A 25,646-nucleotide genomic window follows, 5' to 3' on the forward strand; every position below is an offset into this window, starting at 1 on the left:
CCTGCATGGGTTCCACACTCAGGGGCGAGTCTGCTTGGGATTCTCTCTCTCTCCCTCTCTCTCCGCCCCTCCCCATGCTCATGCACACACGCTGTCTCTAAAACAAATAAATCTTTAAAGTATTTGTGATTATATTCTTGTCCATTTTTCTTCTATGAATTTCTTTGTCCTTTCCTTGTTAATTACTAAGGAACTGGCTAGTCTTCTGACATTTGACAGTTTTAAAAAAATTCTGATAATATTTAACTTCATTTTTTGTCTAATTTTATACTACTAAAGTTTAAAATTTTTCTGCCATTAACTTTCACAGTAATTTCCTTTAACATAATGTGTCATACTTTGAAAGACTCTCTTCATTTCAAAAATATTCAAAGTAATAATTCTTTTAGTATTTGTATGGTTCAAATAAAATCATTCATAACAATATTTTTGGATAAGCTGATCCATGGAATTTAACACTTATGAAGTAAAAGAGGAAGAAGAAAGTGAATTGAGTAACAAATATTGCAACATATTTGAGAAGCAGATGATGTACGGGGTGTAAGGACTCTAAAAGAGGGGTCACATGGCCTGAGTTCTGATCACTGCTTATTAACAACAAGATTTGTGGACTCAGTAACACACAGTCATTGTAATTCTGATTTCCTTTCATCACAAAGGGGACAATCATACAGAATTCACCTACACCCTCAGGCGGAAAGATCAGATATTAGGTTTAAACCTATTGTAAATCTATATGCAGCTTCAACTAGGAGATGCAATTTTTTAGGTGTTTGACTCTCTTGTTTGTTCATTTGTTTGCTTTTGTTTTTGTTTTTTACAGGCCAGGAAATGAAAAAATCATCTTAGTATAATAGACAAATCTTAGTATAATATACAATGCAATTTTAGATTGCATGGGTACGCAAAAACCTACTAATTATGATGATGACATGAGGAAGCTCAGACACACTGGAGGCTTGTTGAATTAAGTCTTTCACCCGTGTTACCTCAATGACCTGCCATACCACCTCCCTGGGCCTTTAGGTAATTGAGGTCACAAAGCTAGTGTGCATCAAAGCACGGATTAAAACCCAGATAGACTGAATGAAGAGCCTATACTCTTTTCTGAAAGAAAGCAAGAAGAATGAAAAGTTCTTGATCAATACCTAAATTTGCATATACTCTTAACACATTTGTACACATTGAACAACAATTTTAAAAAACCTGATGTTACCTTTAGAAGAAAATGATTTCTAACCACAACAGAGAATGAACAGTGAATGTAGTCTGTAAGTGGTTACTAACTGAATTATTTTGAAATTAAATAAAATCCTCTTAAAGTCCTGTAAACTATTTCAGAACATCAGCTACCAATGTCAAACCATACGTAAAATTTATCACTTTAATCTTTGGGGATAACTAATCATAACATACACACATATGTATACAAATTAAGGCATATGTATATACATATGCCTTATATACATATACATAATACATATATACATATATACATAATTATGTGTGTACGTGTATAAATATACATCTATTATTTTCAATTGCTACCTTGCTTATTCGTGAAAGCATCAAACCAATGGCATGTTTTACCTGCTTTCTATGGTGAGAAAGGACTTCACATGCAGGAATATAAATAAATGAATATAGATGCACATAATTAAGACATAACAGTATAATGTCATGCCAGTCAAAGCTTGAGAAACTAAAACAGAGGCTTCTAAGATGGCCTTAGAAGAGAATTTCAAGGACACCATTAAAGGTAAAATGCAGAATGTCAGGGTAATCAAAGTTTAGATTTAAACCATGTAATCTAACGACTGGAAGCACAGGATAAAAGCAAAGACACTACATTAAAATGAGAAAGTAAACTTACCCACATATTTAATAGAAGCCATGGTAGGAGCTGTGTGGAAAAGAGATTGAAAAGAGAACACCTCTGTATATGCGGCCAGTGCTCATGTGGGCAGGGCCAAATCAATATGTAAATTTCACAGGTCACCTAAAAATGTTGACAGACCTAGTTTCTACTGCAACAGTTTGCTAAGCTGACTCAGCTCGGGAAGGGGGAAGAAAATAAGGCAATATTTAAATGATACTAGGAAACATAAGGAAAATGGTATGATCAGCATAGTTGTCAGAGTAATTTGTGCTCATACACTACATGGAAAATTATTAGGGGTAAAAACAAAAATATTCAGGTGAAAGGATAACTAGGTCTGAAAACACGGCATGGCGAAATAGTAGGAAAGAAAGCACAATAATCAATAAGGAAAACAAGCTGTTAACAAATGCCAAATTGGAAAAGGCTGAGAAAAAAATATATACAACTTATTATTTTGAAATTTCACAGGACAAATATTTTAAAAAATGACTGAGCTGAGGGGGAAGCACATTTGATTCTTAAGAAATGTAATCTGGGGACGCCTGGGTGGCTCAGTGGGTTAAGCCGTTGTCTTCAGCTCGGGTCATGATCCCAGGATCCTGGGATCGAGTCCCGCATGGCCTCCTTGCTCGGCAGGGGGCCTGCTTCTCTCTCCACCTCTGCCTGCCTTTCTGCCTGCCTGTGTGCTCTCTCTCTCTCTCTTCTTCTCTCTGACAAATAAATAAAATATTAAAAAAAAAAAAAGAAATGTAATCTGACTATTCAGATAGCCCCTGAAGTGGGGTCTTAAAAATGAAATAAAATAAAGAAAGGTTAGCGAAATCCAGTTACATTCGTGTTAGCTCATGGCTTGATCAAAATGAGGTACTTTTAAACGCTAAAGATATCAGGGGGTTTTTTTGTTTGTTTTTTGTTGTTGTTGTTGTTTACTGTTTAATCATCAGGGAAAATTGAAGAGTGTGGCAAAGGTATATCGTAAAAATTTACACAAAGAAATCAGCTGAATAATGAGAATCAAAGTGATTTTGTTCCATTTTGTAGACATACTAACCACCTTCATTGTACGGACATCCATGCCACTGGACAATCTGTTTCCTTAAGTTTAAAGATACACAACACTTGGACATCAGATTCCTGGAAGAGTTAAATGTACATGCATGTGCACACCCACACACCCACGTACAAACCCACGCACATGTATGCGCACACTTTTCCAGGGACGCAGAAGCATACCTAATTAGGTCTCTTTAAAGATGAAAAGAAGTTTCTAAGAGGCAGCTTATACAACAACAATTTATTTTTAAAAATCACCACACAGGAAAAAATACACTCCGGTTGCCTTTCTTTTTCTGTTTGTCTGAAGTGGAAGAGTTTTTTTTTTTTTTTTTTTTAAGATTTTATTTGTTTATTTGACAGAGAGAGATCACAAGTATGCAGAGAGGCAGCCAGAGAGAGAGGAGGAAGCAGGCTCCCCGCGGAGCAGAGAGCCCGATGCGGGACTCGATCCCAGGACCCTGAGATCATGACCTGAGCGGAAGGCAGTGGCTTAATCCACTGAGTGAAGTGGAAGAGTTTTACGCTACACAGAATCGCTTGGCACAAAGCCCACATTTGAGTGGCACAGCCGCCTCTGCTAGAAGGTTTAAGGGAACATAAAACAGTCTATCAATCCTAGAGTGAAATCAAGTCATCAGCATCATTCCGGCTGGTTCTTAGTGGGCTTAAAGGAAGGGTTTGCTCTTGGACAAGTCTGAGTTTTCTGCCTTCAAAGAGACCCGCAAGTTTAGTTTAGAGTGCTGCTTTTCCACTGAGCTCCTTGGAAGAATTTGAAATATATTCTTAAGATTTCCAAGAATCCATTGGATTCAAGGTGGGAACATTTTACACTAGATGTATTTTTCAGTTTGAATAAAGCCTCGTATAATAGTTTGTAAGAAAACAACAACAAAAATACTGAAAATATACACATGCACACACAGACTGTTTATATAAATATATATGATAAAGTTTTCAGAAGCAAATATTGACCTGGAAATGTTATGAATCATTTAGCTCACGTCTTTTAACTAGTTCAACGGGCATATCCCAGATACCATAAACATTAGAACCTAGACCGAATAAAAAGTGATACACCACTACTCTGTGACACAGTAGACAGGTGAATTCAGAATAATTCTAAAATATCAAAACCCTGAAGTTGGCCTCCATGTGTCTCTGTGATCACAAGGTTATCTACTCATGGCTCATCAGAGGTAGAGTAAAACCTTCCCTCTGTAATCTCTACACTTCGATTCTGAATCACAAAGAAGTTTGACTTGCCTATGAAACTGAATTTTGGCTATGACATTTCAGTAGCAGCATTAAAGCCTGCATTGTGGGGCACCTGGGTGGCTCAGTCGGTTAAGCATCTGCCTTCCGCTAGGGTCATGATACCAGGGGCCTGGGATCGAGCCCCACATTGGGCTCCTTCTCCCTCTCCTCCCACTCCTGTTCTCTCTCACTATCTGTTTCTTTCTCTCTCTCTCTCAAATAAAATCTTAAAAAAAAAAAAAAAAAAAAAGCCTGCGTTGCACTTTGGGGCATTGAGAGTAAAACTGATAAAGGAAATCACGGGGAGGTAACTGTACTAGGGAGGTTTAGGTGGGTTTAGGCAGCATCCACCCTGTCTCTGCACAAGTCTCTGTCATCGTCCTACCTCTGCAACAAGCAACCCAGGACCCAAAACATGTTTCTCATGACCATCCCTTTCAGATTCCTGAAGGTCACTCTTCTCTTTTGTTCTGAGGGTATGATTCAAGTAAACAGCAGTGGCTTGGAGAATATGAATTGCTACGGAATGTCAGCCTTGCCTGACTCTCTCAGTCCTGCTGGTTTTGTTCTGCTTCATGACCTCCTCTCTCCTCAGGGACTGCTGGGACCCAACTGTTTTCCCCGCTGTGGGGGCCTGAGGTCTCTCCATTGTGGTATGCAGGCAGGTGAACTATCCTCCTCCACCATGTCTCCAGTTCATGGGTAAGGAGACAAGTGTGAACTGGGGTGCTTCTGTTATCTGAGGGCGTTTCACTGCACTCTGGGAGGCTCTTCTGTTAACAGCACAGTGCTTTCCTTTTCCGAGTGAATGCTGAGGATATTATTGTTTTCCCAAGCCACAGATACAAGGCTCGGAGCAGCATCCTCCATGTATTCCAAGGGCTAAAAACCATTTCCTGGATATGATCCAAGAATGTGGCTAGGCCTGTTTTTCCTCTCATTTCCTACAACTCCTCAGGGAAAACAGGGTCATCATGGTAGGCTGGAGGAAAGGCGGCTTGCTGGGGTAATACTGGGAGCTGAAGTAAGTCCATGAAAGCATGGAAGCCATACAATTTCATGAATTAACTCATTTCAAAAATAGAAACCATGAAAATATTTCCAACGTTATAAAGAGGCGTGTCCCCAAATATTGTTTTTATAATAAGCCTCAGCATAGACTTCTATCTTTCATAAACTTCTCTTTTAATTTTTCCTTCTTTTCCTTGGTCACCCTACATGTATTTGTCCTGGTTGGTTTCTATGCACCTATTAGATATTTCATTTTTATTTTTCTAGTATTTTGTCAAAAGGGTCCATGATTTTGGTTATATAGATTTGGAGTTGCATCCAAATTACTTAGCGCAGTTGCATTTACAGAAGCATGCCTATCCCTAAATCAGCGGAAATCATTAATTCATTTGACCCTTCACTCCTTTTACAAACAGGCTCACATTATCCACTTAACAGATATTTCTGTTTTGAAAGGCATCCAGCCTCCAAATGGGAATTCAATATACCAAATGTTATCAGAAAATATTTTTGCCTAAACTTTGCCTTATTTTGTCACTTGTTCTTTTAACCTCATATTTACCACCCTGTGAAGTATAAAATATTTAAATTCTTCAAACTATGAAACTCAAAAAATGAAGATTAAATTATATTTGTGCTATTTGCTAGTAAACTTTTAAATTATATTTGTGCTATTTACTAGTAAACTTTCTCTGGCTCATGTCAGCTAGGTTAGGGGAGATACTGTCTGATTTTCTTTTTAAGTCTTTTGGTGCAAATTTATTACTTGGAAAACTTTTCTTTCTAGAATAGTCTACTATTGTATAGGTCACTCTTTCAATCTTCCTCTGATCCTAGGGGAATAAAATTAAAACCGAGAATATTTCTTTCTTTCTTTCTTTCTTTTTTTTTTTTTAAGTCCAGGACGTTAAGTGTTAAGACATGTTTTGGGAAATGGCTTTGATTTTTAAAGATGAAACATAATGAATAAATCTGACTAAATTCAGCCATTTTAACTGACTAAATCATGATCTGTAAGGGATATTTCATTATGGTTGAGAACTTCCCAGAGGAAAGACAGACAGTAACATTTTTTTCTGGAGCTTCACACCCTCAGATCTTTAGTGCCTCCCATGCAGGGAGGAGCAGCTTGCGACATGGAAGCCATGAGTGGCTGACTCAGCTTTTAGAGATGCCCTTAAATATTAAGTTCTGAAGGAAAATTCAAAAACCGCTCCCTGTTTTCATTTATAAAGGGTTTGATTCTAGAGACACTGCCTCTAAAAATACAAATGTTCCATTTAATACTTTCCTTTAATTAAGTGGAGAGTGTTAGCAGAACATACATTTTCCCTCAGGACTTACAAAGATATTGGTCAACATTGCACAACATTGGTGGGAATCACTCTTTCTATTATTATCTCTCCCCCATCCCCTTCCTCAATATAGAAGAATAAGGAAACACATACGCATGCTGCTGGAGGACTTCTCAAAACCACAAGGAAAATCAGTCTAAGTCAAAGACAACACCCCAAGAAAGGAAGAACAGAAAAAGTTAAGGAGAAAGAACTAGCAAGTTTGATCCAACTACACCTAAAGAGTACTAACTGGACTTTTCAGTTATGTGGACAGCCAAAAATCCCTGTGTTGATTCAGCTAGCTTGAGTTAAAAGCCCAAACTGATACCTTGAGATTCTATGTAAAATGTGGACCTCAGGTCAAATATATTTTAAGCAACTAAAATATCTAACCAAAGTTCTGGTTCATTAAGTGTGGTCAAGAAATAGGACTTTATCAGGAGGCCTTTAAAAGAAAAAAAAAAAAAAAGCAAGAAATATGGTTTTCTACACTACATGCAACAGAAATATTAAGCACATATAAAATACCATTTGACTATATTTTCTTCTATGTATCTCCAGAACTCCTTAGTGTTATACTCATAAAAGGTGTTATAAAAAGCTCAATTCATCATTTGTTTGTTTATTCATGACTTGCAAGGGAGCCCGTCACAATGGAGCTCCCTATAATGTACTTACTGGGAACTGTGTCAGTAGTGTTTGTCATTATATCCCAGATCTGAAAACAGTGCCTGCCACATAATAGGTGTTCAAATATGCTTTGACTAGATAGTGAAAAACCTGCAGGAGTACCACAGCATAGATAAAAAAGAGACATGGGTACGTTTAATACTTCGGTAGAAGAGGAAGTACCAGGTTATCTGACATCAAGTTTAAAAGGACTGCTTATCTTTTGCACAGCAAAGGAAACAGTCAACAAAACCAAAAGACGGCTGTCAGAATAGAAGATATTTGCAAATGACATACCAAAAAAGGGCTAGTATACAAAATCTATAGAGAGCTTATCAAACTCAACACCCAAAGAGCAAATAATCCAATCAAGAAACAGACAAAAGACATGGACAGAAATTTCTGCAAAGAAGACATCCAGATGGCCAAGAGACACATGAAAAAGTGCTCAACATCACTCAGTATCAGGGAAATACACATCAAAACCACAGTGAGATACCACCTCACACCAGTCAGAATGGCTCAAATTAACCAGTCAGGAAACAACAGATGTTCTCGAGGATGCGGAGAAAGGGGAACCCTCCCACACTGTTGGTGGGAATGCAAGCTGGTGCAGCCACTCTGGAAAACAGTACAAAGGTTCCTCAGAAAGTTGAAAATAGAGCTACCCGACAAACCAGCAATCGTACTACTAGGTCTTTACCCCAAAGATACAAATGCAGTTTTCCAAAGGGACACGTGCACCTGAATGTTTATAGCAGCAATGTCCATAATAGCCAAACTATGGAAAGAACCCAGATGTCCATCAACAGAAGAATGGATATAGAAGATATGTGTGTGTGTGTGTGTGTGTGTGTGTGTGTGTGTGTGTGTGTGTGTATTTACACAATGGAATACTATGCAGCCATAAAAAACCCCAAACTCTTGCCATTGCAACAACATGGATGGAACTAGAGGGTATGATGCTAAGCCAAAGACAAATAAGTCCATCAGAGAAAGACAATTATCAATATGAGCTCTCTGGTATGAGGAATCTGAGAGGAAGGGTGGGGTGGTTGTGGGGGTTAGAGAGGGAAAAAATGAAACAAGATGGGGCCCGGGAGGGAGACAAACCATAAGAGACTCTTAATCTCAGTAAACAAACTGAGAGTTGCTGGTGGGTGGCGGGTTAGGAATAGGGTGACTGGCTGATGGACACTGCGGAGGGTATGTGCTATGGTGAGTGCTGTGAATTGTGTACAACTGTTGATTCACAGACCTGTACCCCAGAAGCAAATAATACATTACATGTTAATTAAAAAAAAAAAAGACTGCTTATTTTCCAGGTGTGCGTATATATATATATATTCAGTAGACACCAGGCATGAAATCAAACAAAGAACAGTTGTGATCTGCTTTCAGCAAAAATCTGCACATATTGAACAAAAGTCTGATTCTTCCACATGAGCCAATACTCTTATGAAGGGCTTTACTTCTATCATTTCACAGACATTTACTGAGAACTGCAATGCAAGGATGAAGGACATGGTCCTATATAATAAGATCTTTCCAAGTGTTTTAAATGAATCTAATATACCAATTGTGTTCATGTGTCCACAGCAAGAAAGAGACATTAAAGTGAAGGTCTAGGGTCGCCTGAGTGGTTCACTTGTTTGGGTATCCAGCTCTTAATTGGGCTCAGGTCATGATCTCCGGGTCAAGGGACTGAGCCCTGTGATGAGCTCTGCACTCAGTGTGGAGTCTGCTTCTCTCCCCCTTCTCTCCACCTCTGGTCTTCCCCCCCTTGTGTGTGCACATATACGCGCTCTACAATAAATCTTCAAAAAAAAAAAAATGAAGATTTCCAAATTTGTTAAAAAACATGATTCAGTACTAGATATAGACCATTAATAAGTGGTTGTATGTTTTTTAAAAAAGATTTTATTTATTTGACAGACAGATCACAGGTAGGCAGAGAGGCAGGCAGAGAGGGTGGGGGGAAGCAGGTTCCCTGCTGAGCAGAGAGCCCAATGGGGCTCCATTCCAGGACCCTGGGATCATGACCTGAACTGAAGGCAGAGCTTAACCCACTGAGACACCCAGGTGCCCCAGTGTGTTATATTATTTTGCCTATTAGAATTTTTTCCAAGTTTTCCAAATATTATTCTCTACCATCTAATTTTTACATGCCAATCTATCTTTTTACAAACTAATTTAGGTAATCCCTTGCTAATAGTTTGACTCCTCTGGGTTGTCTAGAAGATGTGTTCTGGACCGCTCACTTATTTTGTTAAAAAACAGTGGGCCTTTATCTGACTTCAAAATGCACCTTTGGCAAGAGGGTTAGTATGGCACAGTCATTGGAGCCTTAAACAAGCACTCCTGGGAAGTGGCTTTTCTGTTCTGATAGCAGTTGGTTCAAGAAAAATGGCCCAAGTTCCATCTTTTACTTCTTTCCATCCATGAGATGAGACATATTATCATTAAGTTGGGCATCACCCAGCTGAAAAGACATGCTGGAGGATTCAAAACACTGATCAGTTTCAGAATTCTGTCGAAATGAGCAAAGTACAAAGAACAAATTGAAAATATCATCAAATGTATCCTTCCTTGTCCCATGAAAACCTGAGTCACACTGATTTTTTTTTTTCCCCTCTCAGGACAACCTTTAATACAATGAACTTTTTTTTTTTTTTTAAAGATTTTATTTATTTACTTGACAGACAGAGATCACAAGTAGGCAGAGAGGCAGGAAGAGAGAGAGAGGAGGAAGCAGGCTCCCTGCTGAGCAGAGAGCCCGATGAGGGGTTTGATCCCAGGACCCTGGGATCATGACCTGAGCCGAAAGCAGAGGCTTTAACCCACTGAGCTACCCAGGCGCCCCAATACAATGAACTCTTAAATATCAAAACAAAATGCATAAATGCCAAAACCCAGGAGAGAAGGACAGCAGGTAGAACCTGGTAGCATTCTTTCCTCAGGAGAGGCTGTGGGCTCCAGCTCTGCTAGGGAGTGGAATAAACACGGGGAAGGTAGGATGAACAGGGAGAGAAGAGCGATACAACACCCACCTACGGAGAGGCGCAGAGATTACAGTCAAATAGAGCATGAATATACAAAAAGTATGAAAAGATGTCATTAAAATCTGAAACCATGTCTAAAAGCAGAAAGGACAAAATAGTTGCAAAGGTACTACAGGGAGCAAATACTCAAACTGAGGATGAGAGTAGGTGTCTAAGGTCTTTTCCATTATTGCAAAAATGTGCTTTCCAAATAAATTATCTAATACATTTGTGTGTCAGATGACATGGTGTATCACTTAGAGCATAAGATTAAAAAAAATTGTGTAAAACACATTTATTATATGCAAATAAAGAGTTAATATAAAATGAAAATATTGCTAAAATGTTTAACATAACATACATAGATATATTTACAGATCATTTGCATGGAACGATTAATCTAAGTCAAATTTACAGAACCTTTTTATTATCACATAGATTAAATATTTTACTAGTCCTGCTTTCTCATGCTTTTAATTTAATGAAAATCATTTGTATAAAAGCAAGGTAGGCCATGGAATAATAACCAACACACATAATATGCTGGAAATAACTAAAATCACACCGTAAATGTAAGCTTAATTTTCATGTAGTTTCTATCTATTATGAACTATAGGTCACTATTTTGAAATCTGGTAGTCTGCGATTTTATTTTTAGTTTGACTGTATAAATAATAAAAAAATACTGTTACAACAGAGGACCTGATCTGAGTCTTCTTCCCAGTGAAGTATGGAGACGTGGCACGGCGCCAGCTATGTTGGCTCTGTATTCACTGATAAATCGGGTTACCATAGCAAGCCCATAGTCACTCAGTCTCTAAGCAACCTAAGACTCCGCAGACTTCAGATACTTAGGAATTCACTGATCTTTCATCATCCTTAAGGGAGAAATACGAAAACCCGTGGTATCAAATTCAGTGCAGGATTCCCTGATATTCATTCAACAAATATTTGTCTGCCCAACCCATACTTGGTACTAATCATTTTCTGTACCTGATATCATCCACTTAACACTCTGATCATATATATATATATATATATATTCATATTCCCACTAAAGACAAAGTCATCTGCATAATGCTGGCATTCACAAAATCCTGACTCTTTAGTAGAAAAACTATATCTGTTTAGTCGCATTACCTCACAGCACATTATTTCAATTTTTTGTTTCTTTGTTTTCTAATGGCTTACATTTAGGTAACATATGTAATGGCCTGTAATCTGATACTGAAATGTTTAATTGCAGCATGTCCAGAATGCTTAAGTAATATTAACCACCCAGATGGCAAACAGAATTGTATAGGTCTGAGGTACAAGCAAGGTCACAAATGATTCTTTGAATGAGGTTCTGTTAGCATTTCCTGTCCCTATCTCTGTCAAACACTCTCTCTCCTTAGTCCCCTGTCTTCACACAATACCCACAGATGTGAACTGAAAGCTGTCTTATAATTCACAAGGTTCACTTTCCAACTATTTATGATAATTTAAGTTAAGGGATACAGATATCGTTTGTTCCTGCATTGTATCACAATGCAGGTCAAAATAAAATGCCATGACTAGAAGTGGTTGTGTGTGACCAGTAAAATGGTTATGTCTGAAATCTGTAAAAATGTTACCAAATTCTAGTATCTGGTCTTTGATGCCTCCTATCATCGTTCCATGTGGCTGGTTCTTACCATCAGAAACAGTGTAGGAATAATGTGCAACTTGAAAACTGCCTTTAATGGATTGGCTAATTCCTTAACGTTAATTCCTATATCTTCTTAGCCTTTGAATCAAAGATTTGGTAATCACAATACGATGACCAAGTTCTTTCACCTGAGTATAAAAAAATAAAGTTGCAAAGTCACCTCCCAAACAAGTCACAGGAGCCAGCTGTTGACTCGAGCCACACCAGGAATGTCCCAGGACAAACTCCGCCTGTGACCTCTAGGGATTACTGCTGATTCTAAGTGGGGAAGAGAGCCGCTGCTTGCTCCAAGACTGGGAAGAGAACACTCTGCCTTACAATCTTAATACTGGTGAGTTCAAAACTTGCATAATGATATTGTAACTGCCTCTTCACGTAAGAAATGACCCTCTTACAACAGTCTTCCTGGGCATAGGTGTTTTTAAGAGTAAAAGACAACAGAGCATGAATTTGCCCTTTTAGTATGTTGTTGCTCTATTAGGATATTCCTCCGTTGCTGTGTGCGTATAAGCACTTGCACGTTGGAGGGTCTGGAGACTTTCAAATATCTTTGAATAACCTCATCACTTAGTATTGTACTTCTCACTGACAAGATCACAGAAAAGTTACTACACCTGACCAACTCTTTCCATTTTCTTTTCCATATAACTTCTTATCTAAAGCTTCGGTTAGGCTGCCTGTAGGTCCAGGTCTCAAACACTCACTGAGAGAAGAGTAAAAATACAAGTAGAGCTTACAGTGGACAACGATCAGATCATTGAGTGTTGCAGGCACCGGTCTTGAGTCCTACGTTGTTAAGCTAGAAAACTTCACAGTGATTACAAAAGTGTAGTTACCAGTTTGAAGTCCGGTGAAAAAACCCAGGGCCGCCAATATTAACTTGCAAGATGCTGGTTGGAAGACAACGGAATTAACACTGATAACTGTGGTTGAGTCTGGCCCAAGTTCTGGGTCAAGTCACTGCTGTGCATCAGTCAGCCCCACCTCCAAGTATCCGAGAATGGCTGTGGAATTTTGAGTGACACTCCACTGAGGCAGTGGGATTCCTAAGCCACAGTAAACCCTGCCGCCACTGTTTACCAACCTCCCCAGCAAGAAAGTGAGCTGCTCTTCACTCTGGTTCTTTCCCTTAAAAAAAAAAAAAAAAAGAGAGAGAGAGAGAGAGAGAGAGAGAAACAATTACTCTGTGACGTTTAAAAGAACACAGAAGCAGGTCCCTCTCCAGGGATCTCCCTACTTATTTTCTCAAGGCAACTCCCTAGACTCTTTTCATCCTGTGTCTTTGTTACAGGACTCTGCAGTCCTCCTAGGAACCATATAACAACATGCACACTTGTCTTTAGGATAAGAAACAAAGCATCAATGGCTATTCTACTTTGTGAAAGCTGGAGAGAAGAGGTTTCTGGTGTAGAGCCTCACAAAATGAGCAAATTCAGGTCTACAAGAATCATGACATTCTTTGGCCATAGAAGAGAACCAGGATAGCAATATTTGGTGGGCATATTATTATACACGCAACTCATCAGAATAAAAAATTGAAACAAAGACACTCCAAAACCAAATCCAGCCAATATGGTATATGCTAAATTGGACAAAATGAAAGCTGATTTTCCCCACATCATTTAGGCAATTGTTCCCTGGGGATGACTGTTGATGACATGAGTCCTTATCCATACACGTGCTCCATAAAGATTTATCATGTGGCCACGAGGTGCCCAGAAGTCCGTCACAAAAAGGAAGATAGCATGACTCCTATCATGAGGTTTTCTGTAAAGTACTTCAAATACTTCCATAGAAAGCACAGCCTGCAAGCACTAAGCATTTTTAAGCTACCTTCTCAAAATGGGCTGCTATCCTGGCTATGAATGCTCATTGTCGAGCTATTTAGCATGTAACCGAAGTCTATAATTTTGCTATATATATATATATATATATATATATATATATATATATAAGACTTTGGTATAATATATAATTATATATATATATATATAAAATTTCATTATAATATCTTTATCTCCTAAAATTGGAAAATGTCTCTAAAAAATGTCCACTGAAAACCGTAAGGTTTTCATAATGAAATGAAAGATTTATGAGTTGGCTAGACATATGGCTAACTCCCTCCTCTTACATTATAGGCTCTTTATACCCACCAAGCCTGGTTGCATAAGGCTCAGTTGAGAAATGACCCATTGTCTAGCTTTTGATTTGGGGGCATTCCTGGTTATCTGCCTGGGACTAGGTGGTTCGCTGAATTCCACTGTGAGCATGTTAAGCATATGCCTCTGACTCATCCATGTAAGACATATCGGGCCTACTGAGCGTGAGGGCTTCTCGGAGCACGAGCACCAGGTTGAGCTCTGGCTTGCTACTCATCTGTTTCAGTCAGAAGTCGTTCCGAGAGAGCTTTCCCTTTGTCTGTTGTGGGCAGGAGATCTGTAGCTCTCCCTGCTGTTAGTTACTGAAGGCTACCACTATTTACTAAAATAACCTGATAATAGCAGATGCTCAAATTGGCTTGGATCCTTGAGCAACACCTACCTGCAAGGAGCTCTCATTCTAAGGATATAGCTCGCACACAAAGGGCAATTCTACATAAATATTCTAGGGTAGAAGACCACAGAGTTTCCTGGGTTCCCAGAACATCCACATGTATTCAGATATAAATAGCTGTGACTCTTCGTTCAAAGACCTTTCGCCCACTTCTGCATATGACACATTTCTTCTCTCTGTTCATGACCTTTACACTGCAGAAATTGAAGGAATCTTAAGAATCATCTGGTCCCGATCATTTAACAAAAGAGGTTACAAAGATCCAGAGAGCCGGAAATGTTTATTCTACATTGTCTTAACCATTTTCAAAAAACAAAACCAGAAAAACCCAAAACAAAACAAAATAGAACAAAAGCCTCAACCAGAATACTGCTTTTTCTCCTTATGTGTCTATTTTCTCCAATTTTGACCTCTTTTTCACATATCTTCTTCCAGGTTCTACCTTGATAATTTGCTAAGGCAATGCTTTAATTTTGTGTGCATTCTATTATTCTTTGTTCTTCTTCAGCAATGTTAATTTAATATTCAGTTCCTGGATAATTAGAATAATTTACCCCTCTTTTTGATTCCCATTTGCTAGCCCCTGTTACTAAAGTTTTGAAAACTATTCTGGTTCTTGCTTTTTTGACTTTTCAAATTTGATTTTAAATCTTTAAACATTTTAAAAGTTATTTAAATTACTAAATATGAAAAGAAAACTTTCTATTTGATTAATATATTCTAGTTCTTCCCTTTCTCGTGGGACAATGTGAAAATTCTAGGAAAGGGCAAGGGAGAAGACAAATATTTGTTAACACTATGCCATGGGCCAGGCATCATGCTAAATGCTTCCATGTGTCACTATTCAAGTCCATAAGAAATTCTGTAATTAGGTGTTATTAGCTACATTTTTACAGAGAAGATAACTAACACAGGGAAAACTAGGAAAATTAGACAAATGCTAAGATTTTCAGTATTAGCATTAAATGTTTGACCTGGAGTTTATGCACCTAAGTGACGAGTAATAGCAAAGATTAGTAGAAAAACGTAAGTATATATGGTTACATAAAACCATTTCCTTGCCAAGATCTAAATCTTGACCTTTTGTCAAAATAAAGCTCTCAGCACATGCATCTTGCTATGCTACTTTGAGGTTTTAGAATTATTTTCATTACTTTTATGTAGAGATTATAGTTAAATAAAAGTGAATGAATTTGTGGTCTTAAAAATCTATTCCTCTTGGCACTGGGTATTTCTGGGTGCAAATATTATGAAAGTAAATAAAATAAAACCTTAGCTTCATGGAGTGAGACAGACATACAGAAAAATTTCTACACTAGGACAGCAGGTGGTCTGATGGAAAGTTGATGGTGCGGTAGGTGACTTGCAGAGGGGGGAGTTTTCAGAAGGAGAGATGCCAAGCTTCACAGAGGAACTATGTCCAGTTCCTTCCACAGGCACATGAATCACACACCAATTACCATGTATTGGCCAACTCAGAGAAGGGTGAAAGCCGATATTTCTCCATCTTCAGAAAGATACAGCAACTTCTACCAGAAAGCTAGTGACTTCAAGGAAGAAAATGTAAAAAATTGTTGTGACAATATCAAAATGAACAAGATTCGAAGAAATTAATTTCCAACTGAGTGTCTGCTAAGTTCAGGCACTGTTAGGTCAAAATGTGGTTTCATCTTAAAATTCAAAAGCAATTTGTATTATGTTCCTGTGAGTTATAACTTTGCCTAAGTCAGTCTAGGAAAGAATTAAAAATTCTACTTCAAAGCACAGAAGAAGTTTACTTAGCGCTGAGGAAAAAAAAAAAAAAAGAAAACAAAACAGAAAATACTGGATGCATTTTATGAACATCATTGGTTGTTTGGTACCTTCACAGATAATGAAAGGTCATTTAAATTTAGAAAATGAGTACAAATATGTTGACTGCTATAAAAACATACCAATTTTTTCTTTTTCTTTTTTTTTTTTAATTTTAATTATTTATTTGACAGATAGAGATCACAAGTAGGCAGAGAGGCAGGCCAGAGAGACAGAGAGGAGGAAGCAGGAGGAGAGAGGAGGAAGCAGGCTCCCCGCTGAGTAGAGAGAGGCCTGGGACCCTGAGATCATGACCTGAGCTGAAGGCAGAGGCTTTAACCCACTGAGCCACCCAGGCACCCCAAAACATACCAATTTAATTTGAAAATAATGAAGATGAAAAGTAAAGGTGTATCTATAACTTTCAAAGCACTTTAATGATTTTTAAATCTAAAACTAGTCAGGCTAAACATATCAAAATGTACATGCTTATGACTGTTATACATTTCCTTTTGTATTAAGTAAATTTTAAGAAGATCTTTGTATATTTCTGTATCTCTTGTTATGGCTAAAACTTATCATCTTACTGTGAATGTTAGGCGTTAGAGAAAGCAAACATTCATATGCCTCAGGAAACAAGAAACCTGAGGTTGTACAAATACTAATTCACAAAAGATAGAAACTTAAGCAATGCATTCTTGTTTAAAGAAATTAAATGCAGGAGTGAGGGGTGAAATTTGTTTCCATTTGGAAGCACAGAGGAAAAATTCTTCTATTTTTCACCATAAAACATTCTTAAAATATGCATAGCCTACACTGCAGCCTTAGGTCAGAAAGTTGGCTTTCTAGAAGTGCTGACTGTCCCTTAAGTTTTTTTTTTTTTAAAGTTTTTTCCTAATTCCAGATCACTCATTTTAAAATCTACTCCTACAGGTGCCACCCAAATATAATGTTCTCTGGTCATAATCATTTACCTCGAGGCTTTCCTAACAAGACAAAGAGGCAATGTGAGGACAGGACACTCTCTCAGCACGCAATCCTCCCTGTGACCTCTGTCAGGCAGTTTATCCTGGACTCTCTCCCTCTTTATTGCTCAACTGGATTAGGTAATAAAAAGTCAAGTCTTGCTTTGTCCTCTATCGAAGAGGTAACTCCCAAAGTCCCCGGAGGCAGGGACTGGATTCCTCTTCTCTCCAAACATCACTGAGCTTCCAAGTTTAAGCTCACGGATAAAAGTTCGGATATATGGGCAAGCTTCTAGAATAAGACAATCGGGCAAATAATTATTTTAGTCTAGTTGTAAATACCACCTCAATGGAATCTTCAGCCCCTTCAGCCTTAAGGCTAAGTAAAACCAAAGTTTTGCCTCCTGAGTAATTTCAAAAGTCACTGCAGTTATCTCCAGAATCTGATTGCAGGCCTGGTTGACAAAGTCTTATCGGGCATCAGCTGACTTTTTAACTAATCACATCACCATTTTTATTTTTTGTAGAATCACGGTGCATTTAATTTGTAAAAGGGTCATCTTGTCAGAAGCACATTTTCTTTTTAAAAAACCCAAACTGTGTCATGTTAACCCTGAGGGTGTTCATCAGAGACAAGACACCATTTCACGAACCTGATAGGGGTCTTACTACATCTCACAACCATCTGAAGGAGTATTGTCTTCCCCGTATTAGAAATGGCCAAAGTACCCAAGTACTGAGGGGCAAAAGGACTGACACAGATTAAGTCACTGGCTCAAGGTCTAAGAAAGCTGAGCCCGGGCCGCACTGATGGGGGTGCTTCTGTCTACAAGCAACATACTGCTCCAAGAAAAGTAGGCCAAAGTATGGAGGAACACCGACGTACTTGTCAAATAATACTTACTAGGAAATAATGATCAGTTTCTGAAATGCTGCCTTTCTCGGAAGAAGCCACTACAGAACACTGTGCTGTTTTACCATCTTGAAACCAGTTATTTGACCAAATTGCTTATGCATGTGTGTGTGTGTGCGCGCCATCAACTTGAACCAAAGACCACAGAAATGCCACAGGATGTCCTGTCATGTAGAAGGGTGTGTATTGCTTTAAAGGGAGAAAATGTTCCATGTTAAGGTTTCAAAATAAAAATCAAAGTTTAAAATAAAAATCCAGGGCACCTGGGTGGCTCAGTGGGTTAAAGCCTCTGCCTTCAGCTCTGGGATCAGCTTATGATCCCAGTGTTCTGGGATCGAGCCCCACATTGGGCCCTCTGCTCAGTGGGGAGCCTGCTTCTCCCTCTCTCTCTGCCTGCCTCTCTGCCTACTTGTGATCTCTGTCTGTCAAATAAATAAAATCTTTAAAAAATTAAAAAAATAAAATAAAATAAAAATCCAGTTGAAGTTTCCATCCTTCCAGGAAAGAGAACAGTCTATCCTGACAAAGGGAATATGGAATAGAAAATTCACTTCTATACAACAAAGGGAAGCAGGCCTGGTAAACTTCAAATACTTTTCCATTTGTTTTGGCAAGAGTGAGCTGTCACAGTTGGTGACTTTGGGAATAGCTGTTTATTACTGAAATGGAAATGAGCTTCAGAGTCACTAACTCAGGTGTACAAAAATGAAAGTCTTCTTTTCTACATTTTTTTAAAAAGATTTTATTTATTTATTTGACAGATAGAGATCACAAGTAGGGAGAGAGGCAGGCAGAGAGAAAGAGGAGGAAGCAGGCTCCCTGCCAAGCAGAGAGCCCGATGCGGGGCTCAATCCCAGGACCCTGGGATCATGACCTGAGCGAAAGGCAGAGGCTTTAACCCACTGAGCTACCCAGGCGCCCCCTTCTTTTCTACATTTTATTTTTTATTTCAAGTCTTCATTCGATCAGGTCCAGCATATTTCATATCGGCACTTTCAAGAAACTCCCTCCCTCCTTTTTTTTTTTGAACATTTCTCAGTCATTTCAGGTTTAAACTCTCAACAATAGGTTTCTCAGTAGGGGTTAGATTCACAGGAAGAGATGGGAAGACAGAACCCGCTCTGAATGGTGCCTACGGCTTTCCCTGGCCATGAGCGCTTGGCAGATCATAGTTGTTCTTCTGCTTACTTACACAACCTTCTAGAACCCTGAGCACACTGTTAGGGTCCCAGGGTCTTCATGAATGTGCTTCTAAACACAGCTGCCTATACGTCACACAGAGCCCAGGATACACTACAGATACACCACGGCTCTGGTGCCATGAAGGACACAGTGTATTCCAAGGCTGTTTTCTCTGAGCCACACCTCAGCTCTGAGAGTGTCATACTCACTTGAGGGGAGGAAGCTTGCATTAGTCAATGGTCTGTGGCAAGGCAGACCACAGTAACTCTCTGGGATTCCTTCACATCTAGGCTGCTGTGTTCCCACTTTGGTCCAAGCTTAATGATCTTTTATCTGCCTTAGGATAATGTTGAGAATGCTGATCATGACTGCTTTCCAGATCTTTATTAAAACTGAAGAGTTGGGGTGACTGGGTGGCTTGGTCCCTTAAGCATCTGACTCTTGGTTTTGGCTCAGCTCATGATCTCAGGGTCATGAGATCAAGCCCCGTGTGGGGCTCCTTGGGGTTCCATGCTCAGTGTGGAGTCTGCTTCAGATTCTCCCTCTCCTTCTTCCTCTGCCCCTCTCCTCGCTCATTCTCTCTCTCTCTCTCAAATTAAAAAAGAAACAGGGGCACCTAGGGGGCTCAGTTGGTTGAGTTTCTGCCTTTGACTCAGGTCATGATCCCAGGGTCCAGGGATCCAGCCCCCACATCAGGCTCTTTGCTCAACAGGGAGTTTGCTTCTCCCTCTCCCACTCTCCCTGCTTGTACACTCTTTCTGTCATATAAATACATCTTCAAAAAACAAAAACAAAAACAAAACCTGAATAGTCACATAAAGTCCATTTCTTGCCTCCACTTAAGGTCCTTCCCCAATTTGCAGCTTCCTATTTTGCAGTTCAAATGACAAGCATGGGAGGGACAAAACTAGCTGGATGAATATGTCACAACAACATTATATCCTATTAGAAAAACTGTAAGTTGTAGGAAACAATCATATGGCGTTCTAAGAATATATTTGCAGAACTCTGAGATCCAAGTAGAAGGAAGTAGGATTCTCAGAAAATAAAACTAGGTCATTAAATAAAGCATTTAGCACTGTAACTGGCATGATTAACTGGCATATGAACAAACTATGCCTGGTTTGATATATCTACAGGTAGAGGTAAGTATATTTAGACTGGGTTATAGGAGACTTAAATGCCTGAGAACAACCTGATGGAAAAGAATGAAGACAGGGAAGGTGAAGAACTTCTAAGACTTTTGGTTCAATGTGGCAAATTGCATGCATTTTCACTTGCACTCGAAATTTCATTAAAATGGAAGTAACAGAGCTTACAAAAACGTGAATGCATGTGTTCAGCCCAAGTACTTAGATGAGAGAGGCCAGAAACAACTCAATAATTAGGAAGCAAATGGACCAATGGTAATTGCTCAGCAACCCTAGAGCGTCAGATTCTCAGCATCTATGCCTAGAACATGAAGCCAGTGAGAAGCAAACGGAATCTGTTCTCGAGTACCAGAGATGCGGCCATGGATTAACAGCATGGGGGGCCATGGGAAGCAGGGAATAACTTGGTTGAATATCTTTGTAAGTCCTATACCCTAGATCCTCTCTCCACACACTCCACTCAGCCTGCTTGCTCTCCCTCCTCGCCCTGCTGAGAGGTGGGATCTTTTCTTTTTGGCAGTACAGAGCCAGAGAATTCTGGGCTTAAGAGCAGAAGGCCCAGTTATGGGCATGAGGGAGATCCATGCTGCAATAAGTTTAAGTGAAATTCTATATACTGATTCCTTATCTATTGCCATTTCCAGAACTGTAGCAAGTGACAGGATTCTTTTCTGGGGGAACTGACTGGTGTAAGAGATAATGTGTTGTTAGGATGTCCTAGTGGAGATGGGCGGTGGAGGAGAACAATGACATGGCCGGGACCTTACCTGATTCCTCTAGAGTGCTACTGTTCAATAGAAGTATACCATGAGCTTCATGTTATACATACTTTTGAAATGTCCAGGTACCCATTAAAAGCATAAATGGGTGACATTAATTTTCATATTAATATATAATTTAGCCCAACATCATAAATACTATCATTTTAATCAATTATAATTATATGTATAAATAATATAATATTATATTATATTATAGTGTTACAGTGCATTATTTTTTAATAACCAAAATAAAAATTATAGTATTTTTTATTAATGAGATATTTTGCCTTTTTTATACAAAGTCTTAGAAGTCCAAGTTTATTTTACTATTAGAGCACATCTCATTAACCATAGGAAACAAATGAGGGTTGCTGGGTGGAGGGATAGTGTAACTGGGTGATGGACATTAAAGAGGGCACATGAGGTTATGAGCACTGGGTGTTATATACAACTGATGAGTCACTGACCTCTACCTCTGAAACTGATGATATGCTATAATTAACTGAATGTAAATAAAATAAAATAAAATTTTAAAAAACAGCACATCTCATTTTGGTCTAAGTGAATTCTCAAGAACTACCTATGGCTAGTGGCTACCCTATCGGGTAAGAGAAAACCCATATGAATGAGATTTTTATTTATCTGCCACCATTTTAAACATAAATGGACCATCATCAGACATTTGAGGAATACCTGACATGCAAGACAAAATTTAAAACAGACAAGCAAACAATAAGGATAAGTATAAGGAAAGGGAATAAAGAAAACACTAAATATTTTTGTGACTAATATCTTTAGACTACTGAGAGAAGAGATTCCACCCTGAGACTAGTGAAATAGAAAATCATAAAATCATAGCGAGGGAAATAAAAGGTAGAATCTGGAAAACTTAAGTGATGCTCACAGAAATGAGAGTCAGTGGAGCAGTTCGAGTATCTGAGTCAGTGTTGGCTGCACAGAGAAGTCATGAGAGCACCATCCCTGGAGTAGAGCAGAGGCAACATCCACGTGAAGCCATTTCCAGGGAAAGCAAAATAAAACGAGAAACAAAATGAAGAAATAAGGGTAGAATTCATGAGTATTTTCCAGAGTTGAGGGACAGAAGTGTCTGGAGCGCAAGAAGTCACCCAGCCATAGCACAGTGGATTCATAGGGCCCCTGCGGAGTCCTAGCCGTCTGTACTCATGAGCCTTGAGACTATCAAGAATAAACAAAAGGTCTTAAAAGCCTCTGGTGGGCTTGGGAGTAATGTCACACACAGGTCTGAAAGACAACAACGTTCAATAGCAACACTGGGAATTTAGAAGTCACATGAGCAATCTCTTCAACCATCAGAGGGAAAATGATCTCTGACTGTCAATTTGCCAACAGATTTTCAAGAATGAGGGTAAGGACATTTTAATATCTCCAAGTTCCCAAATTTGTCTTTTACCTTTTCCTAAGGAGCTCAAGGAACTCCCAGAACAGAAACTCCGTCAAAGCAAGGAAGTAAACCAAGAAACCAGAAGACAGAGGATTGAAGAAATAGCTGGTCTGATACCTGAGAGACAAAAGGGAATTTCCATGAGGAAATTTAAAGGAAGTTTCAGGGTAAGAATTATGTCATTGGCTTGGGGGTGTGGAAAGGTAATGTTGGGTCAGGAGGATGAAAGAAGTGAAGGAGGCAATTACCATCACCAGGAAAAGGTAAATTTGACCAGAAAGAAAGGACTCATTCTCAACTTGTGGCTCTGCTTTTCAGAAAATGTATAATATGAATGCAAACAGTCAGTAGTATCAAGAAGGAACCATGCTGATTGGGTTGGAAGAGGTATATATGTGGGGGTAGTGGGTGACTGGGGGGAGGGGTGTGGTGTGTATACAATAAAAGGAAGGTCCTCCTTCTCCACAGGAGCAAATCAAAGGCTAATGTGTAAAAGACAACAATTAAAAAAAAAAAAAATCAAGCATTCACGCTATAGGTATGTTATCTAGAAAAAGTCCAAGGTATTCCTCTCCTGGGAGGAGACATGGGGAATGGGAGAAGACAGGGAAACTAGGACAATTGAATTTTTTTTCTTTAGGTGCTAAAATACTATTTGACTTTTGTTCAATCACATTCTTTTGGTAATCAAATACATTTATTTATTTATTCAAGATTTTATGTATTTATTTGAGAGAGAGTCAGCAAATGAGTGAGCACTAGTGGGGAGAAGGGCAGAGAGAGAAGCAGGCTCCTCGATGAACAGGAGCTGGATCTCCTGTCGCTGAACCTTGGGGCTGGATCCCAAGGACTCCAGGATCATGACTTGAGTTGAAGGCAGACACTTAACCAACTGAGCCACCCAGGTGCCCCAATCAAAAACATTCTGAAACAATATTAGATCTGAACTGAGCTGTCCACAGTAAGGACTTTCAATCCTTTAGTTTTTCTTCCTAACCTTATGTCTCTTACCATCACTCTCTCGTTTCTTTTGTGTCTTGATCTTCTCAAGAATTTCCCAGGAAATTTACCTTCTCAGAAAACTGCTTTATTTTTTACTTCACTGAAAATATTGAGGTCATCCGACAGATAGACAGACAGATAGAGTAGCTGCTTCACACAGGTACAATAATTCCTGACCTGGAATTCTTAGCTCTTATGAAGGTATTTTCATGTGTAGGTAGTTGTTCAGATTGATGTGTCTGGGACAGAATGGGTGCTAGAAATTTCTAAAACTGCTCTCTTGCTGACATCATTCCTATTTAGTCTAAAAATTTTATTGGAGTCATTATAAATAGTTGCTATACAAGCCTGTAGATCAGAAAATCAACACACCAAAATTTACTTCTGTGTTTGGAATTTGACCAAGATATTGTAGCCTGTTGCTTACCAGCTCCCAGACACCTATCCTGTAAATTTAGAACACTTTCCCTGCTGAAATTATCTTCATTTGTCAATAATTTTAAAAACACACATGGGAAAACTAAAAAAAAAAAACAAAACAAAAAAAAACAACAATTTTAATTAAAACAAAAAAACTAAAAAAATACTTGGGAAACTATAGTGTAATCATATATACATAAGAAAGGAAACAGATTCAGATGACGGATGATCAAGTAAACTTAGACTGGGTGATTCTTTATAGATCATCTGATACAACTGCCTCATTTTAGCTAAAAAGCAGAGAGGGGAGCTTAAAATTTATTTTCTCAATATCACAGATAGTAAGAGAACAGGGAACAAAGCTCATGTCTTCTAATTTTGAACCTGAGAGGGATATTAAAAATCATTTAGAGTTCCAACTTTTTTGGCATAGTTTGGATTTTAAAATCATAACCGTATAATAATTTTCCACCCATTTTACAGATGGGAACTGAGACACTGAGAGCTGCCCAACTTGTCCAAGGGCATGAAACTGTAACTAAGACTTGAATTCAGATCTACTTAATGCCATATAAATTTTACACTTAGGAATTGCTATCGGGGAAAACTCCAAGAGTTTTCATAAAGCTTTTCTCCTAAGCTTTTCTGGGATAAATTATAAAGAATAGAAGTAAAGAAAGTTCCAAGCATTGGATTAAAAGGGAGGAAAGGTGTTGGGAAACTCATTTACTCATATATTCATTTAAACACTTACTGGCCACTGATTTTATCCAGACACTGAGGTTGGCACTGGGATACAAGATGAGTAAAAACATGGTGTTTAATAGATTGTGATTTTGTTGAGAGGGGATACACTATACATTAAAGGAAGGGCTTCAATGGATAAGTAGATATTTTCTAATCATACAAGAGGAAGAAAAGGCAGGACAAGCAAAGCGAACAGCATGAATGAATTCAGAGTCAGAAGGGAATGATGTATCTGGAAGACCACAAAATCACTTTTAAGGAAGTAGCAAAAAGTGAAGAAAATGGGTGGAAACAAGATTTTGAAGCCCCCTGCCTATTTCTAAGAAACTTGAATTTTATTCTGTAAGCAGAAGAGACTCATTAAGCAACTGTAAGCAGAGAAAATGACAAGGTAAGAGTTTTCCCTTATAAAGGGTTGTATTAAAAGCAGTAAATTGGGACGGAAGTCCACAGAAGACTAATGAACACTGGCGCGACATGAGGCTCTGAACTAAAACTTGTGTCCAGTCTAACGCGGAGGAGATAGAGTCATTCTAGACAGAACGGGGTCATGGGGATATCTGCAGTTTTGGTGGCAGCCATGGCAAGGGGGTCGTCAAACTGAGAAGCTAGCCCCTGGAGTCCTCCTCCTAACTGGGAGAAATAATCCTGCAAAGCCTGTTTGACGGGGCTCTGGAGCGGAACAGCAGGGGTAGGAAGAGGAGAAGTAGTGAAAACGGAGTAAGAGCTGAACCAATAGCCCCAGTAAAGGCAGAGACAAAACCACTAACGTCCAAAGGAACCTAGGACGGAGCATTT

The 25,646-nt window shown here is 38.8% G+C and overlaps 1 protein-coding gene and 1 long non-coding RNA gene across 3 annotated transcripts in view; one reads left to right on the forward strand and one right to left on the reverse strand.

The window, feature by feature from the left end:
- The window catches only part of CD36 (CD36 molecule), a 44,588-nt gene extending 42,636 nt beyond the window's left edge, over positions 1-1,952 (reverse strand). Inside the window, exon 1 of the mRNA XM_046020393.1 lies at positions 1,874-1,952. The gene's annotated coding sequence lies outside the window, so the exon portion shown is untranslated. The remainder of the gene's footprint in view (positions 1-1,873) is intronic.
- LOC123951604 overlaps positions 1-25,646 on the forward strand; it is a 45,996-nt gene that overhangs the window by 11,878 nt on the left and 8,472 nt on the right. For both annotated transcript variants that reach the window (XR_006820480.1, XR_006820479.1), the window contains exons 2-4: positions 12,018-12,271; positions 17,777-18,341; positions 22,700-22,846. This is a non-coding gene — a long non-coding RNA (uncharacterized LOC123951604). The remainder of the gene's footprint in view (positions 1-12,017; positions 12,272-17,776; positions 18,342-22,699; positions 22,847-25,646) is intronic.

The sequence above is a fragment of the Meles meles genome, chromosome 10, assembly GCF_922984935.1.
Source record: "Meles meles chromosome 10, mMelMel3.1 paternal haplotype, whole genome shotgun sequence".
NCBI lineage: Eukaryota > Metazoa > Chordata > Mammalia > Carnivora > Mustelidae > Meles > Meles meles.